At 36.9% G+C, this 20553-nt stretch overlaps 1 non-coding gene across 1 annotated transcript in view; it reads left to right on the forward strand.

Annotated features, from left to right (window-relative positions):
• Nucleotides 1-14723, forward strand: part of LOC131067478 (uncharacterized) — a 58453-nt gene extending 43730 nt beyond the window's left edge. Inside the window, exon 4 of the transcript XR_009372047.1 lies at nt 14328-14723. This is a non-coding gene — a transcript (uncharacterized LOC131067478). The remainder of the gene's footprint in view (nt 1-14327) is intronic.
• The last annotated feature ends 5830 nt before the right edge of the window (nt 14724-20553 follow it).

A 20553-nucleotide genomic window follows, 5' to 3' on the forward strand; every position in this document is an offset into this window, starting at 1 on the left:
TAATAGTTCTCAACTATTATTTAAGTAATAAGGTAGTTTCCTATGGGAAATAATAAAACCAACTTATTTTGAGAATAAAGGATGGCTTTGGTTTCGACATTGGGGGGGAAGAAAAGATTTGAATCTTGTGTGTTAATACACATCTCGAAGTTAACTTGCCTTTCGTCAGTCATTGACTGGCCTATTGGTCACACGATTCTGGAGAAGAATCATTATTGATTGAAGCAGAATGAAGTTTCGACGAGAGATCCTTGGTGTATGATGCAGGTATGCGTATTCTTACACGCAAGATTGCAAATACGATCAGCGAAGGCATGGAGAATAAGACACGGCGTCAACGCACATTGTCATTCAGTGCCTTTGTAACCCGAAACACGGCGCCAACGTACACCATCTATTCTTGCCTTTGTAACCCGATATCGGGTTGTAGCGTGAAGATTGTCTTTACTGCATATGGTGTGGAGCCGGCAGTTATCGTGAAGAGAAGTGGTTTGTTATTGCCGCGGTGTGGAGGTTGTTGACATCGCGTGGAGGATGTGGAAGCGTTTCATAGTATTTGCATACCGTGAAATTTAGAGTCTCAGACTTGACGCATATGCTTGTTCAGGTAGTACAAGCTCTGGTAAATTGGCTGCAACCGGAAGTGTATCCTTCTAGCTTATCCATTGAAGAGTTATGAAGATCCTTGGGTAAGCATTCTACAACAATTCTGGCATCAACGTGAAGTCTAAACCGGCGGTCACAGCTTACCTACCAGGTGCATCATGAAAAGAATTCTCTTTCCTGTTCCCTGATGGAATAAATTGATATCAATATCTGTGAGTAATGATTGTTCTAGTTTGCTATGTTTATCAATGATTAGTAAAATAGAATTAGAGCCACTGTGCGTTGAACAAATAAGCTAAGTTACCAGTTCGGGTTCGGATTCAGGTTCGGATTCGGGTTCGGATACGGATTCGTGGATTCGGCAAAAAAAAAAATCTTGGGTACGGGTAGGGGTTCGTCTGTACATATATATATATATTTTAATTATATATATACACCCATATATTATATATATGTTCAATATAAACAATCCATACAAAAATAAAATATATAATGTGACTTTCCATACATAAATGATAAATGATAAATCCATAATTATTAATTGCCAATGCCAATAAATATTCATATATCGCAAATGTAATCAGTAAACTAATAACTAAAGTCTAATATCATATTCATAATTTGCAAAAAAGATAATATTCAAGTTTCAAGTCTTTTTTAAAAAGTCATAAAGGGGCGAATTAGAGTTTTATTATAAAAAAACTATTTTAAAAAGTCTTTTTTTATTGTTTTTTATTGTTTTTTTGACCCGTGGCCCTGTTTTTTGGAAACCACAGGGCTGGGTTCACGCGGGTCCTCCTGGGTTCTCCTTGGGTTCCTCCCGGGTCCTTCCCAGGTGGAAGGATTTGATTGCAGTCAGTTGTATAACCAAGATATAACAGAAAATTGTTTGTACAGCACAGCCAATGGTGGAAATAAACATCTTATACAATATTATCTTAATTTGGAGTCTTCCTTATTTGCTAAGTTACCGGTTCTTCCCCTTTTTGCTTGGGTTCGGGTTCCGGTTCTTGCCCGGTCTTGGTTCTCCCCGGGTTCTCCTTGGGTTCCTCCCGGGTCCTTCCCAGGTGGCCGGGCTCCCTGCGGGTCCTGGGTTCCGGTTCTTGCCCGGTCTTGGTTCTCCCCGGGTTCTCCTTGGGTTCCTCCCGGGTCCTTCCCAGGTGGCCGGGCTCCCTGTGGGTCCAGGACCCACAGGGAGCCCGGCCACCTGGGAAGGACCCGGGAGGAACCCAAGGAGAACCCGGGGAGAACCAAGACCGGGCAAGAACCGGAACCCGAACCCAAGCAAAAAGGGGAAGAACCGGTAACTTAGCAAATAAGGAAGACTCCAAATTAAGATAATATTGTATAAGATGTTTATTTCCACCATTGGCTGTGCTGTACAAACAATTTTCTGTTATATCTTGGTTATACAACTGACTGCAATCAAATCCTAGCTAGGGAATTTTACAGTGGTATCAGAGCTTAGAAATCTTGCCAGCCTGTAGGGTGTTTTTGAGTTGAAAATTCTACGTGTAGCTGAGTATGCACCAGGGAAATTATAACTTTCGGAATACTAGGGTCTGACAAAACAGAGATCAAAACTTGCCTTTAGCACAAAGTAGCTCTTCTATTCAGTTTGAAATTGAAGACAACCATACGGCAACTGACGAAGAGATTATTTTTGAAATAAACAGTATGGGAGAACCTGAAAACAATAGGGATCTCATAACATCTTTAATCAGAAGTCAACAAGATATGCAAGACAATGTCAACATAATGACTAATTTAATGACCCATTTTATTAATCAACATCAAAATAATGGAAATAATCAACACCATAATGTTGGGGCAAACAATGGGGGTAGAGATGAGCATTCTGTCAATAATAATCAGCCGGAAAGAACAGGAACAGCAAGACCTTTTATGCCAACTTTCACTGTTAGGAATGTGCAACCAGAAAACGAACCGACAATTAGAGAATTACAGGATGAGATACACCATGATTGGTTATTATCAGGGGATGATTTTAGGTCAACAATGACTTTTAGAGAGTACTTGGATGTCAGAATGAAACATAGGCCAAGAGGACAGCGAGGGAATAACAGTGAATTACAGAGGAAAATCGGTAAGATGTCTATTCCTTACTTTGATGGGTCAGGGAAAACCGTAGCTAGGGCTTGGGTGCAAAAACTTGACACCTACTTTCAATTAAATCCTATGTTGGAAGATGAAGCAATCAAATATGCAGCATTACATCTTGATGGTGTAGCACACGAATGGTAGCACCATGGGCAAGTAACTTTGGGTCATAATCAGATTATTACATATGTTGAATTCATTGAGAAACTTATCGACATATTTGATTCTAAAGATCCTGAACTTCATCTAAAAGATTTAACTCAACTTAAGCAATCTGGAACTGTTGAACAACACATTTCTGAATTTGAAAAATTGGCAGTTTAGTAACTGAAATTCCAGAGAGACACAAAATTGTGATATTCATAGATGGATTGTCTGATTCACTCAAAGGTTGGGTTAAGTCCTTGAACCCTCCTACTTTACAAACAACTATTAAAAGAGCAAGAGAATTGGAACCATCTTCAAAAGGGAATTTTTTTAATAAAGCACCACCATCTAAACCTGAAAATGACAAACAACCTTTCAATAAAGATAATTTCCCTAAAAACAAGTTTAGATAAAGAAGAGAGGGAAGAACTCAGAAGAAAAAAACTATGTTTTAGCTGTAGAGAATCATGTCAGCCAGGACATAGATGTTTGGGAAAGGGAAAAATTCATTACGTTGAGGTTATGTCGGATAGTGACGATGAAGAGAATGTTGAACCTAACATAGAACCTGCACAACAAAACAAAATCAGAGACAGGTACTAAACATGGAGAAGGGGTAATAGCATCCATGACAGGAACACCACATTATAATATTTTCAGAGTTAGAGGAGTTTTGAATGGGCAGCGTGTGGTAGTCATGCTTGATAGTGGTTCTACTCATAATTTTATAGATGTAGCTCTTGTGGAAAAACGTGGATTGCAAACTGAAAAACATGAAGGTTTTGATGTTAGAGTAGCAGGTGGAACTAATTTGTCCAGTACTCATAAAGTTCCTAAATTGAGTATTACTCTTGGCAATTATACTGTTACTGATGATTTTTATGTGGTTGATTTGGCTGATACTAATGTTGTTTTGGGCATTCAATGGATGGAAACATTAGATGAGTACACTCAAAGTTTTAAAAGATTGAAATTTTCTTTTAAGATTGATGATAAGAAAGTAGTGCTTCGTGGTATGTCTAACAGTGGTCCTAGGATCGTTAGTGCTAAAAGAATGGAGGCTATTTTCAGGCATGGAGATGTGGCATGGTCGTCACAATGTTTAATCTCTAACAAGGTATCAAGATTTGAATCTAAACATTATCAGGATGATTTGTTAAAAGTATTAGATTCACATAGTCTGGTTTTCAGTGATATACCTCCAGGAGTTCCGCTTGACAGAGGATTTGAACATACCATTGAATTAGAAGGAGGTGCCAAACCCATTATCACAACTCCTTACAGACATCCTAAAACATTCAGGGATGAAATAGAAAAGGCAATTAAGGAATTGTTGGATATGGGACATATCAGACCTAGTTCTAGTCCTTCTGCATCATCTCAATAGTACTGGTCAAAAAGAAGGATGGAACTCTTTGCATGTGTATTGATTACTGTTCTCTTAACAAGAAGACAATAAAAAACAGGTATCCAATTCCTCGAATTGATGAGTTGTTAGATGAATGACATGGTGCTGTTTATTTTTCGAAAATTGATTTGAGGTCAGGATATCATCAAATTAAGTTAAAAGATCAAGATATTCATAAAACTGCTTTTCGTTGTCATTATGGTCATTATGAATTCTTGGTTATGCCGTTTGGTTTAACAAATGCGTCGGCAACATTTTAGTCTTGTATGAATCATATCTTTAACAAACAGTTGAGGAAATTTTTGCTAGTTTTCTTTGATGATATATTGATTTACAGCAAAACTTGGGAGGATCACTTGAAACATATTGATATAGTCCTTGGCATTATGGAATCTCAATCACTTTATGCAAAGGCTTCTAAATGTGAATTTGGAATGACAAAAATTTTATATTTAGGGCATATGATCAGTGCTACAGGTGTATAGGTTCATCAGGAGAAGATAAGAGCCATTTTGGATTGGCCACCGCCACGAAATCTTACAGATCTACGAGGATTCTTTGGATTATGCAGTTATTACAAGAGATTTGTCAGAGGTTTTTCACAGCTTGGGGCACCATTGACAGATCTTACCAAAAAGGGGGCATTCTGATGGACTGAGGAAGCACAACAAGTTTTTGAGAAACTTAAAGAGGTAATGAGTTCTTGCCCAGTACTTGCACTTCCAGATTTTAATCAGCCTTTTGTCTTGGAATGTGATGCATCTGGTGAGGGAATACGAGCAGTCTTAATGCAAAATAAACATCCTATAGCTTATGAAAGCAAGAAACTTAGTAACCTTGAGAGATTGTATTCTATTTATGACAAAGAAATGTTGGCAATCATGCACGCATTGGCAAAATTTAGACAATATTTGGTTGGTGGCAAATTTATAGTAAGAACTGACCATAACAGTTTGAGATATTTCTTGGGACAGACAGACTTGAATGACAGGCAGCAAAAATGGATCAGTAAGATCCAAGCTTATCATTTTGAAATTGAATATGTGAAAGGTAAAATCAATATTGTTGCAGATGCATTATCTAGAAGGCCTGAAATAAATGCATTATCTGTAGTAACAGCTGATTGGAAATCTTTATTGCTGGTTGAATACTCTAAGGATTCTTTTGCATGTGATTTGCTAGATGGTAATATACAGGATGAAAAATACAAGGTTGTAAATGATGTTATCTATTACAAGGACAGGATTTACTTGATTTCAGGCTCAAAGTTGAAAGAGAAAATCCTCCAATCAGTGCATGATATTCCTTTAGCAGGGCACCCCGGATACTTCAAAACTTATCGGCAGATACGGGAAAGATTCACTTGGAAAGGACTAAAAAATGATGTCCTTCGTTATGTCAAAGAATGCATCACTTGCTAACAAAATAAAGCAGAGCATACTTATCCTGCAGGTCTATTGCAGCCATTACCTATACCAGAACAAAAATGGGAAAGTATATCAATGGATTTCATTACAAGCCTACCACAATCTCAAGGTAAAGATTGCATTTTTGTTGTGGTTGATAGATTAACTAAATTTGCACATTTCTTCTCTATCACTACAGAATTCACAGCTGTCCAGATCGTAGAACTGTTCTTTCGAGAGGTGTTCCGTTTACATGGTTTACTGAAAAATATAATCAGCGACCGAGATAGCAGATTTCTGAGTATATTTTGGGGGGAACTGTTCAGACTGACAGGTATAGAGTTGAATCACAGTACAAGTTATCATCCACAGACCGATGGACAGACAAAAATAGTAAACAAGTGGGTTGAGGGATACCTTCGTAATTATGTATTTGGACAACAGAAAGCTTGGGTTCGTTGGTTATATTTGGGTGAATACTGCTATAATACTACATATCATATATTTATTAGTATGACTCCTTTAAGAGCATTATATGGGTATGATGCACTATCTTTCATTGATCTTGCTTTTGATTAGAGTAATGTTCCCAAATCTCGTGATATGCTTCAGGAATGCCAAGATATATTGAAAGCACTTAAGGAAAATTTGCAATGTGCCCAGAATCAACAGAAAATTTATGCAGATAAGAAGCGTATTGAGCGACACTTTGAAATTGGAGAATTGGTGTATCTCAAACTACAGCCCTATAGGTAGTCATCTCTCAAGCGTAGTGGGGCTGAGAAATTGAAGCCTCGGTTTTATGGACCATACCAGGTGGTTCGGAAGGTTGGTGCAGTGGCATATGAATTGAATTTACTTGCAGAAACAAGAATACATAATGTATTCCACGTATCTTGTCTCAAAAAAGTTTTGGGTCAACAGGTGACAGTTTCAAAAAATCTACCACCAATGGATGAGGAAGGGAAATTAGCGATGATACCCGAAGTGATTTTGGAGACTCGAGACAGGCACTTGCGGAATAGGACAATCAAGGAATATCTCATTAAATGGCAGAATTTACTGTTGGATGATGCTACTTGGGAAAATGAGCAGGTTCTTCAGCATCCTGGATTACAGTTGCTCTTGCAAGGGAGATTGTAATGTTCCCTAATAAATAAGGTGCAAAAGTAAATTCGAAACAATATTAATTATCTTATATTAATATCCCATTCATAGATTAATATAAATAAATAATATTATTAAAGCATTGTGGAATAAAGTGGAATAAACACCGTAATTACTTAACTAATAGTTCTCAACTATTATTTAAGTAATAAGGTAGTTTCCTATGGGAAATAATAAAACCAACTTATTTTGAGAATAAAGGATGGCTTTGGTTTCGACATTGGGGGGGAAGAAAAGATTTGATTCCTGTGTGTTAATACACATCTCGAAGTTAACTTGCCTTTCGTCAGTCATTGACTGGCCTATTGGTCACACAATTCTGGAGAAGAATCATTATTGATTGAAGCAGAGTGAAGTTTCGACGGGAGATCCTTGGTGTATGATGCGGGTATGTGTATTCTTACATGCAAGACTGCAAATACGATCAGCGAAGGCATGGAGAATAAGACATGGCGTCAATGCACACTATCATTCAGTGCCTCTGTAACCCGAAACACGCGTCAACGTACACCATCTATTCGTGCCTCTGTAACCTGATATCGGGTTGTAGCGTGAAGATTGTCTTTATTGCATATGGTGTGGAGCCGGCAGTTATCATGAAGAGAAGTGGTTTGTTATTGCCGCAGTGTGGAGGTTGTTGACATCGTGTGGAGGATGTGGAAGCGTTTCATAGTATTTGCATATCGTGAAATTCAGAGTCTCAGACTTGACGCATATGCTTGTTCAGGTAGTACAAGCTCTGGTAAATTGGCTGCAACCGGAAGTGTATCCTTCTGGCTTATCCATTGAAGAGTTATGAAGATCCTTGGGTAAGCATTCTACAACAATTCTAGCATCAACGTGAAGTCTAAACCGGCGGTCACAGCTTACCTACCAGGTGCATCATGAAAAGAATTCTCTTTCTTGTTCCCTGATGGAATAAATTGATATCAATGTCTGGGAGTAATGATTGTTCTAGTTTGCTATGTTTATCAGTGATTATTAAAATAGAATTAGAGCCACTATGCGTTGAACAAATAAGGAAGACTCCAAATTAAGAAAATACTGTATAAGATGTTTATTTCCACCATTGGCTGTGCTGTACAAACAATTTTCTGTTATATCCTGGTTATACAACTGACTGCAATCAAATCCTAGCTAGGGAATTTTACATTCTTACCTTTCCACACTTCATAAAGATTTTTATCAACAAAGTTCAAGCAAGAAGACCTATGAATCAAATAACAAGTACTACATATAGCCTTTGCCCAAAAACATTGATCCAACTGTGTACCAGAACATACTTTTCTCTTTCCATTAAAGTTCAGTTCATTCTTTTTGCAACCCCATTTTGTTGAGGTGTAGTCTTTTAGCAAAGAATACTCTCATGCATACTAAACTCTTTAAATTTCTGGCTTATCAATGCTTACTAAACTCTTAAAGAATTTGGCTGCAACCGGAAGTGTATCCTTCTGGCTTATCCATTGAAGAGTTATGAAGATCCTTGGGTAAGCGTTCTACAACAATTCTGGCATCAACGTGAAGTCTAAACCGGTGGTCACAGCTTACCTACCAGGTGTGCATCATGAAAAGAATTCTCTTTCCTGTTCCCTGATGGAATAAATTGATATCAATGTCTGTGAGTAATGATTGTTCTAGTTTGCTATGTTTATCAGTGATTATTAAAATAGAATTAGAGCCACTGTGCGTTGAACAAATAAGGTAGACTCCAAATTAAGAAAATACTGTATAAGATGTTTATTTCCACCATTGGCTGTGCTGTACAAACAATTCTCTGTTATATCCTAGTTATACAACTGACTGCAATCAAATCCTAGCTAGGGAATTTTACATTCTTACCTTTCCACACTTCATAAAGATTTTTATCAACGAAGTTCAAGCAAGAAGACCTATGAATCAAATAACAAGTAGTACATATAGCCTTTGCCCAAAAGCATTGATCCAACTGTGTACCAGAACATACTTCTCTCTTTCCATTAAAGTTCAGTTCATTCTTTTTGCAACCCCATTTTGTTGAGGTGTAGTCTTTTAGCAAAGAATACTCACATGCTTACTAAACTCTTTAAATTTCTTTGAGAAATATTCACCACCATTGTCAGATCTCAACACCTTTATTTTATAATCTATTTACTTTTCAACTAAGGCCTTCAATTTTTTAAACTTAGTAAAAACTTCAGATTTATAACACAAAAAATGAAGCTAGGTGCATCTAGAAGCACCATCAATGAATGAGACATAATAATGAGATTTTTCCATAGAACCCACATCCATGAGAACAAACACATTTGAATGAATGGTTTCTAATGATCTCTTTGCTCTATAACTTTCAACAAAGAATGAAGATATATTCTGCACACAATGTTCACAACAATCATTTTTACCAATGGAATAATAAAAAAAATGTCGACCATTTTTTATTAATAATAGTCCTATGACCATTTTCACTCATGTGACCCAAACTTTTAGTTTCACAACACACATGCAACGAGATTTGTCAGTGACATTGCTCGAGTTACAATATGTGGAGCCATCTAGCTTAAACAATGTCTCAATATAAGATTCTTTAACTACCACCAAGTTCCTTCTCACCAACATACAAGCTAGACTTGCCAAATGTCATATGCAAACCATGATCATTCCACCTGGATTTAAAAAAACGTTTTTTTGCAAGTTCTAGAATATGCAACACATTATCAAAGGTTTCAATCCTTTTATAATTGAAATGCAATAGTACCTTTCCTTTACCAACAATCTGCTTAGTATGTTATCTTCAAGGAAAACTCTCCTCCATCATAAGCTATATAAGTAGAAAACTACTCCTTGTGAGGAGTCATGGTATAAGAAACCTAAATCAATAAGTCAAGCATCATCAGTAGCAGTTTTAGAGAAAATAAATAAATCATCATTTTCACCATCATCAAAAGATATTTTTGTGGAGGAATTTGAAGATTTCTTCATGTTTTTGAATTCCTTTTTGACATGCCTTCTCTTCCCACAATTCCAACACTTTGTTCTTCCCTAGGATTTTTGATTGTCCTTTTGTTTTGGATTTAATCTTTTTCTTATTCCCCTTTGATTCTCTTTTTTCTTCTTTTCCCTTGGGCCTTCTCCGAAGATGGAGGACATTTTTTGAGCCGATATTCATGGATTTTCTTCTCATCTTCTTTGAAAGTATAGTAGCAATGAAAGTATCCAATTTGATCTTTGTACCACAACCACTAATGGCAACAATTAAATTTTCCAAGATTTGGATAAGAGCAAAGTAGCAAGATGCATTTGTCTTCTCCTTCCAATTTAACATCCATTAAAACAAGTTGACTCAAAATTAAACTAAAAGCATTCAATTGATCTCCAATTGAACTATGATTTTTCATTTTCAAAGAATCTAACCGTCTTTTGAGATACAGTTTATTTGTTAGACTTTTAGTGTGGTTGATATCGTGTATCCTTTTCCATAGCTTAAATGCAGTATCTCTTTGGAGACATTCAAGAGGATGGAATGCACAAGGCATAATTGGATAGTTGCCTGTGCCTTCTTGTCTAACTTCAACTAGTCTTCATCAGACATTTTGGTTGACTTTGTTTTATTTGCAACTAGTACCCATTGATATTTTTCCTTAAGTAGATCTTCTATTTTTACCTTTCACATCTCATATCTGATGCCATTGAATTTCTCAATATCTGCATGAGAGGCAAAGGCCATGGATTATAATCCCATAAAAATCTACAAAACCACACAATACAAAAGCTCCTATTGCAGTCAAAAAACCTCTAACACTTAACAAAAAGACATCCCTCTCTAAACAAAACTGTTATGTATGATACCAAATTTTGAGAAACAAAGTGAATTTACTGCAATAAAATCTTCAATAAAGTGTATGCAAATCTAAAATGTTTTTATCCAGGATTATAATAAAATATTATTTCGTAGATGCATAAGTCAACGATAATGTAATGTCCCCTTTCTTGAATTACCTTGTAATTTGCCCACAATGATTGGAGAAGTTATTACAGAGTTCAATTTTGCTGCATATATTATTATTTCTGCTGGTGGTCAATGTTTTGTCGTTGATTTATGCAGATTATATGTGTTTGAATTCCTGATTTGATTCCTAATTCTGTTCTGTTTGATAAGTGTAAGTTATATAGATATATAGGAATGTCTGATTTTATTCCCTCTGCTGATTCTGCTTTTAGTTCCTCTGCTCTGCTTTCCTTCTGCGAATCTGCTTTTAAATAGAAATTGTTTTTCCAATTAATTCCCTTTTTGAATGATCCACAAATCTCTTATTTATACCTTTAAAATCACACCTCTTCACCAAAGGTTGCAACAGGTCGGCCAAGGCAATAAACTTATTATTATTAGTTTATCATTTTATTTTCCTTAATCACTGCTCAAAACCCTAGGTCGGCTCCTTAATCCAGGTCGGCCCTATATGCAATTTTATTATTTATTTACTTATTTAATTTAATTTTCTTATTCTACTAGGTCGGCCCTGCTTATCTGGGTTTTATGGCTGCAAACCCTATTAATATGGTTGCAATTCCATTTATTGACAGGACATGACAGATAACAATAAAATCAACAAACCATATAGACATAGGATTTACGTGGACAAACCATTATCTCATACTCCAATATATAAGCAAGGAGAAGCCAAAGTCACAAATGGTTTTACCAAAACCATCGTATCATGCAAAAATTCCATGCCTACCTTGGAGAGCATCTTTTGAGAATAGTAAATACATCAGTGACTTGATTTGGGTGTCGGGCTCAATCAATGAGTCTCCAAATATAAAATGTATCTACAAAAGGCATCTTTCACCAATAACTCTTCGGCGGCTTATATCCTCAAGTTTAGTGCCCCATTTTCAAGTTGACGAACTCATGTGGGCCCCACCCACCTTAATAAGATTCTCTACTTATTTGAGCACTTAGGAATGGGAAAGCTCCTTAAATGACCTCAAAGTCAACTGTAACTGTCACTATTGAGCTTGACCTCTTTGATGAATGCATATGACAACAATTGCCAACAATCTAGGGAAATAAATATTACAAAATATTTCTCCAATTACAGGCTAGATGTCCAAGTACACCTTCCAAGGGTGTTGGAGACACAAAATATTCATAGGATTGCAAGGTAAATGGCATCTTAATCCTAACACAACCTTGATGTCTTTTTTTTCTTAGTATGTCCCCAATCAAACAATCTTATATGAACAAGGTGAAACAATCACCAAATGCCAAATGTGGATGCCAAACCCTAGGTGATTAGCACTAACACAAAATTTTAAAACCCTTGTGAATCAAATATGCAATTTCAATAGTAATTTCAAACCCTCACAATGCTGATATACAAACTCAAATGCAATAAGAACAACTGATTTGAATAGTTGTGTCAAATATATCAAGTATTATTGTTGATATGACTGGTATAAAACCCTAGGTTGCCAAATATATTCACAAATAATTATAACAGAAATAGAAAACCATTGAAATTGATTTATTTAGATGCATAATTCTTTTAGATGTGTGGACAGATGAAAGGACTTGCACCCTCATTAAATTATTTTATCTTCAAATGGTGAGTTGATTATTTTGAAGTCAATTGATTCCTCCAAGAAAATAAAGAATTCAGAAAACTTTGAACTTGATATTGGAGAAGGTTGTTATACAGGTGGACAAACAAAATGTTGTGCAAGTTGTCATTGAAAATGTAGCAAGTGGAATCGTAGATGATATGAAGGCTATTTGTGATGTCAATCTTGCTGCAACTTATTATGTGTCTGTAGGAGCTGCCACAGTTTGTTTGTCCTCATGAATGCTGGTCCCTTTCTCCAATATGTAGTGTTTCCAATGCTTTCTTATTGTGATAGGTCATTGGTGACCGAATTGAGTGAGAATTGCTCAAATGCACCAGTCTCAATTTCAAATGAGAGCTAGAGGTCATGTACTGTGAGCACTGACATATAACAATTAGCTTTGGTGTTAATTTTTGGTAAGCTGATTCAAATGGCAAGTTATGTGAGAAAAGCCAAGAACAAATGTCCTATAGAAATTCAGAAAACCTAGAAACCTATGGATTTTTGTGAGGGTCTTTGGTATTGGCCATTCTGATATGATGCAAATCTTAGTCACATCCACATGTACTCCATGTGCATCAATGATATACCCAAGGTACTGTACTTCTTGCATGGCAAAAGAACATTTTCTCACGTTTGCATAGCTTTGGTGCCAGTTCTGGTAATCTGATTAAAAGGACTTGTTATTTGAGAACAGCCAAGAACAAATTTCCTATATAGTTTTGTTAAACCTAGAAAACTATTGATTTTTGTGTTCGATTTGTGAGAGTTCAACATGACTTTTCACGTTCATGTCTTACCATTAAGAATAAAGATTTCATTTTGTAACTTATCAATGCTTTATAAGTTTATACTAGTATACAATGTTTAGTAGTTAGTGCTAATGAGTGACAGATTAGGTACTACTTTAGATGTGGGGTGTTTATCGTGGGCCTTTGGCCAACATTTATGATAACATTTTGAGGGTTTCTTCATAGATTACATAATGTTGGAACAAATATGGTTGTCCAATTAAAACATCTTTATAGGTATTCTAATCTGTGACTTGTATCTATCCAGCATGCTGTGAAACAGTTGTTCAGTTGGAGTAGCATTAGCTTGTAACACAAGGATGCATTTTTCACTTTTATGTCTTACAATTAAAAGTTTTAAGTTTCTTTTTGGAACTAATCAATGTTCTATAGTATACAGTGCTTAGTGCTAGTGGTTTGGCATTTGTGAGGGTTTAAAGGCTTACATCAAATATGGCACATACTTTGATTGTGCAGAATGAGAGATCATTCTTCATGGTCTGTGGATCTCTTTTTTCCCATGTATCTCCCTTCTTTCCCCCCCATTTTTCAACCTCTTGGGTATTTTTAGAACCCTTTGTACAAATTCCATTCTTGTGTCAGATTTTCCGTTTCTATTGCCCCATAACTCCATTGCATTCATTCCTATGCTTGTCCCAACTATTCTTCTATTGGCAACAGCCCTAGGGCGGTCAGCAATCCTGGTCCTATTATTGACGGTTATCTCTTAATCTACTCACACTCTAATGATCAATAGAAAGCCACCATTGTCTCTCTTCCAAGGTTCTTGTGACACCTGTATGTTGAAACAGAGTTTTGGGGCCCCCTAAAACACTTATCATTCCTTGGCTGCCATTTCCCAGCAGCTTCTCTCTACAAATGCATAGGAAAAGTAAAGTGTTCCTTGTGAGTCTGATGTGGGATACTTAGAAGTTAGAACCGTTCTATTCAAATATTAAAAAATAGTTGATTTCATGTTCTAGCCACAAAAGACACCTCATGTTTTGTATTCAACTGTATCTATTGAAATTAGTAATATTACTTGCAAGTTAAACACAAGAGGTTCTATCATATCTTTTTCATGGTCGGTGGATGCAGATCAGGAGAAATTGGACTTCGATGTAAAAAAATTACAAAGCTACGTGAAGGATAAAACTTTATCACTTTCAGAGAAAGGTGGTTTGTCTGATATAATAAGCCCACAAGTTCTTAGAGCAATGGTATCTCTAAAGGATTCTAAGTGATTTAAATCCATTTGTTAGGATGAAGGCTCTAATTCCTGTCTAAAGAAAAGGTTCATGTATTAGAGCTGCTTCCTTTTCAACATCAACCAAAAGGAATGAGATGGTTTCAGTTGGGCATCTTGAATGCTGTGATGAATGATCTGTATTGCTTAGTCTTCCTTCAGAAAATTGAAATCATTAGCAGAAGTTTGGTTGTGTATCGGAATGTACAACTTTTTTAGTAAGTCTTAATGGATTTATCTTATCTGAACATATGACTTTGTTTACTTAGTTCTTTTACATAAGACAAAAGGCTTGAGTTTGAGAGAATTTGATTATAATTAATGCCTGAAACATAAAGTTAATACAATGTTAGTTACTTATAGCAATTGTGGTAATCTGTACTAGCATTCCTTCATGGCATTTTTTTTCCTTGGAAATTGTGTAGATTTGCATTGATATTTGTGAGAAGTATCTGTAATTTAATGCATGCGTTAAGGAATAAATGTAATCATGGATTAATATTGATTTTAGGCTGTTACTGTCCTATTTTAGATGGTGGAAGTCATGATTTTCCTACTCTCCTTCCTGTACTTATTTAAGTAATGAGAGCTTAGAGCGGGAGTGGGATCTTCCACCACATGGAGTATTTTGATGTTCAAGTCATAACCACTACTAATCATTTATTAGCATCAGGAAGGAATGTTGGAGTGCACGGGTCACTGAACACATGGCTGCATCCTGCTTCTAGATAATGGGTTCCAACACTCTTTCTTTTCAACGAATGATTTACTTGAACCTCGAGCTTCTGCTACCACTGCATATGATGGGAAATCCTCCCCAGAAAAGACTTTCAATTCAAATGCATATGATGGGAAATCCTCCCCAGAAAAGACTTTCAATTCAAATGATATATATATAGAGAGAGAGAGAGAGAGAGAGAGAGAGAGAGAGAGAGAGATCTTCCACCATACGTAGTATTTTGATATTCAAGTCATACCTACTGGGCATTTATTAACGTCAGGAAGGAATGTTGAACTGCATGGATGACTGAATGCATGCCTGCCTCATGCTTCTAGAGAATGGGTTCCAACTCTGTATCTTTTTAACAAATGATTCACTTGAACCTCAAGCTTCTGCTACCACTGCATATGATCAGAAATTCTCATCAAGAAAAAACTCTTTCGATTCTAATGACACTTGATGCTTGATATTCATGATTGTGCAACTGCTATGATTCCTATTTTGCATCCAATTATTTGAAAATCGACTGGATTATTCACCTTTGATTCTCTTTCTCAATTGGAAAAGATTTTGGTGCATGTAATAGAATCTACCTTAAATCATAATTATGAGCAATGTGGGATTTCCTACTTAGATCACTTGAAAAAAAGGCTTCTTTTATGTTGACTTATTAATTCATAAATTTGTGAAAAAAATCAATTTAGGATGTCTATGATAATGGCTATTGAAATCATTCAACAATGTTTTGTGCGTATGGATTACAAAAGAGAAATTTAAGATATACATAGTTAACTGACAATATTTTCAATTGTCAATTTGGAAGCACAATAAACTTGTCAACTAGGTTAGCAAAGGACAAAATGGAATTCAAGATTTCAAGGACAATCAAATTGGAGAAGCAAATTAAAAAAAAAAGAAGTTCAAGATTTCAAGAACCATCTTAGTCCAAGATTCATAAATGCATTCGTAGATTACATGTAGATAAAAATACTGTGTAAATTTGTGTTATAGTCTGTCAAGTTCTATATGTTCTAGTAAAATGCTCAATTCGGTCGAATATCAACTATATAGTTATGATTGTATGAATTTCATCTTGATGTCCTTGAAAACATCATCAATTGCATCAAGTTTTTGATAATATTTTCATATAAGATCTCTAAATTGCCTTAGATTTTAGAAAGATGCTTTTATCTAGTGATGCATTCATCTTGTACCCATTGTCACCCCTCTTTATCAGGAAGAACTCTCTAAGCTACATTATTAGTAATGAAAAAGACATTGAGCCTCTACTTAGTGGTTTGGAACGGGCTACATTTCTTCTAATTTTCTTTACCCCGTTTATTCGGTTTTAAAATGATGATAAATCTCTCTTTGAAAGACAAGTCCCTCATTATTTCTTGAAGCCCTTGTGCAAGAGGGTTTCTTCTTCTCTTAAGTTCACCTACGGTGTCCAGCTTGAATTCCATTACCCTTGTGTTGTGACGTATTCACACATCGCCCCATTATAAATGGGGACCCCTACTTTTTTGCTTTTTGGGGTTTGTTTTTCTAAGTCTTTTAGGGTTTTGTCTGTTAGCCTTTGCATGTTGAGTGTTGCCAGAGGGATCGCTAGGATGGCAGGCTCTGCTTGAGCCAGGGTGAGTCCACGGGGCCCCAGAATTAGGGTTTCTTTGAGAGTCTTCCTTAGGGCCTGGTTTTGCTCTTGTTGCTAATTGTGTCTTGCTTGGTGAGTGAGTATCATCCTTGAAGGTCCGAGTTAAGTCGAGTTGGTGAGTGATGAAGTCTAGAATGTCATGTTGATCTTCAAATGCCCTGAAATTTGGCTAAGTCTAGAATGTTTTTTTGATCCTGAAATTTGACTAAGTCTGGAAAACTGAAGAATCCTCCAAAAACTAGATTTTGCATTATAACTCTTGGAGGTCCGAAACCACTCTCAAACATCCTAATAGTATATATGGAATATAACTTAAAAGTATAAGTTTCTTATACTTAAATGTTATATTCCATAAAATGATCCTGACAGAGAGACCAAAATGTCAAATTTCACTCTTGACCCTTCCAAAGGGTCCATAGCGAAATTCTCCATAAGACATTCTACTTTGACCAAAACCTCGAACTAACGCATTCCCAGGCTTGAATGAAGGTAAAAACGCTTGTTTGAATGAGGAAATGTGAAAATGAAGTCAGGATTTGAGCCCAAGGATGATTTTCGCTCTTGACCCTTCCAAAGGGTCCAGAGCGAAATTCATTTTTCTCCACTTTGCTCTTTGATATGACCAAGTTTGTTGACTTCTGGGGCGTGATGGGAAGGTTTTGATGCACATTTGTCTTTGAGAGGAGATTTGAGGTGACAAAATGATGGAAATTAGCCTAAAGTAGGAATTTCGCTCGACCCTTCCAAAGGGTCCAGAGCAAAATTCACTATAAACCTCATTTTCTCCCTTGTTTAGACCAACGTTCTAGCTTTGAGGTGATGAGATGTGAAAATGTGAAGGATTTTGGCCAAGATGAGGAATTTCGCTCCTGACCCTTCCAGAGCGAAAATCCTTATACACCTAAATTTCTCACTTGTCAAGACCAAATTCCTAGTTTTTGGGGCATAGATGAAAGAGTTTGATGCATGTTTGCCTTAGGGAGGAGGTTTTAGACCTTGGGAGAGTGAAAATCAACCTAAAAGAAGATTTCCGCTCCTGACCCTTCTAAAGGGTCCAGAGCGAAATCTTCCTTTTTTGCCTTCCTTTGGCCTTGAAGCCTAGTTCGACCTTGCCTAGACCCAGTTGGATGGAGGTTTGTCTTGATTGCAATGAAAGGAAGTTGAATTGACCAAGTTTGTATGAGGATGAGATGAAAGGAAGTGAAAAGGTAGCCAGGAAAAGGAAATTCGCCCCTGACCCTTCCAAAGGGTCCAGAGCGAAAATCCTTGAAGACCTCAATTTCTTCATTGTCCAGGCCAAGCTTTTGGTTTCTAAGGCATGCTTGGAGGTGTTTTTGAATATTCTAGCCTTAGGGGGTGAGTAAAGATTGAAAAATGAGGAATTCTAGCCTAAAAAGTGAATTTCGCTCCTGACCCTTCCAAAGGGTCCAGAGCGAAATTCTTGAAAACACTCATTTCTCCCTTAGCCAAAGTCAGGATCTTGGTGGAGATGCAAGAAGAAGGATCTATGTTTGCCTCCCAAAAAGGATTGGAGTTAGAAAAGTCAAGAATCAAGCTCAAAACATGATTTTCGCTCCTGACCCTCCCAAGGGTCCAGAGCGAAAATCCTTGTAGCTCTTATTTTCTTCCCGGTTTTGAATATTCTAGCCTTAGGGGGTGAGTAAAGATTGAAAAACGAGGAATTCTAGCCTAAAAAGTGAATTTCGCTCCTAACCCTTCCAAAGGGTCCAAGGCGAAATTCTTGAAAACACTCATTTCTCCCTTAGCCAAAGTCAGGATCTTGGTGGAGATGCAAGAAGAAGGATCTATGTTTGCCTCCCAAAAAGGATTGGAGTTAGAAAAGTCAAGAATCAAGCTCAAAACATGATTTTCGCTCGTGATCTCATTTCTTGAAAACACTCATTTGAATATTCTAGCCTTAGGGGGTGAGTAAAGATTGAAAAATGAGGAATTCTAGCCTAAAAAGTGAATTTCGCTCTTGACCCTTCCAAAGGGTCCAGAGCGAAAATCCTTGTAGCTCTTATTTTCTTCCCTGTTTTGGCTAGGCATTGGCATGATGGAGGATGAATTGGTGTGTTCTTGCCTTGAGAGGGAGTTAGGCGTTTTGAAAGATGAGGACTTTGCCCAAAAGGTGAATTTCGCTCCTGACCCTTCCAAAGGGTCCAGAGCGAAATTCATTATAACCTTCATTTGCTCCCTTGTTTGGGCTTGAGACCTTGTTCCTTAGGTAGAGAATGATCTATGTTTGCTCCCAAAACAAGATTGAGGTTTGGAAAATGAACAATCAAGCCCAAATCATGATTTTCGCTCCTGACCCTTCCAAAGGGTCCAGAGCGAAAATCTTCCTAGACCTCATTCCCTTCCTTGTTTGACCAAATTTTGATTTGCAAGGCATGTTGAAAGGAAGGATGGACATATTTTTGCCTTTGGAAATGTTTGAAAGCATTGAAAAGTGAAGGATTTTAGCCAAGAAGGTGAATTTCGCTCCTGACCCTTCCAAAGGGTCTAGAGCGAAATTCCTTACAAACCTATTCTTTTGATCTTGCTTAGACCACAAACCTTGTCCCTTGGGTGAAGAATGATGTTTAGTTTCCTTCTAGAGGATTGGAGTTGAAAAGATGAAGGATCAAGTCAAGAATTAGAAATTCGCTCCTGACCCTTCCAGAGGGTCCAAAGCGAATTTTCTCAAAACCACCTTTTTCCCCAATTTTATGCCAAGGCGATTGCAAACTAAAGTGAATTGAGATGGAAGAGATCCTTAGGAATGATTCAAGTGCTAGGAAATCATTGAAATTGAAAACAATTGAGCCAAATAGTGAATTTCGCTCTTGACCCTTCCAGAGGGTCCAAAGCGAAATTCCTAAAATCACTTATTTTCCTTGCAAAGTCAAATCAAACTTGGGTTTTTTATAGTTTGCATGAGTGTGTGGATTGGTGTTCTTGCCCTTTTGAAGTTGGTTGAGGTTGAAAGATGGAGGAATAAGCCTAAAACAAGATTTTCGCTCCCGACCCTTCCAAAGGGTCCAGAGCGAAATTCTAAAATCCACCTATTCCTTTCATATTTGTGCCAAGCCAGGCCTAGACAAAGATGGTAGAAGCCCTTGAGATTGCCCTTGAATGGATTGTTGTTTCCAAAAATGATGATTTTGGGCTAGAAGAAGAAATTCGCTCCTGACCCTTCCAAAGGGTCCAGGGCGAAATTCATTATAGGTCCTGTCCCTGGCCATGATTTCTAGCGAAATTCTCTTTTGTAGTCATTTTGAGGTCAAACAAAATGTTGCAAGCATGGGAGAGGGATCCAAGGATGAGATTCCAAGTATAGAAAGTGAAAAAGATGGACCTTGGTGAAGGAAAACAAGCAAAGAGAGAAATTCGCTCCAGACCCTTCCAAAGGGTCCAGGGCGAAATTCTCCAAATCAACCATTTTCCCCTTGAGTGAAGCTAAAACTTTGATACCTATGGCATGGTTGAAGGTGGAGTGAGGTATTCTTTGCCTTGCAAGATGAATTGAAGTGAAGGAGATGAAGAATTGAGACCTAAAACTTGAATTTCGCTCCTGACCCTTCCAAAGGGTCCAGGGCGAAATTCTTATAGAGACTGTCCCTGGAAAGAATCTTGAACAAACTTCATTTTGATGTCTTCTTGTTGATGATTTAAGGTAGAAAATGCTATGTTAGAATAAATATATTATGTGTCCTTAATC

Source organism: Cryptomeria japonica, chromosome 3, assembly GCF_030272615.1.
Source record: "Cryptomeria japonica chromosome 3, Sugi_1.0, whole genome shotgun sequence".
Classification (NCBI taxonomy): Eukaryota; Viridiplantae; Streptophyta; class Pinopsida; order Cupressales; family Cupressaceae; genus Cryptomeria; species Cryptomeria japonica.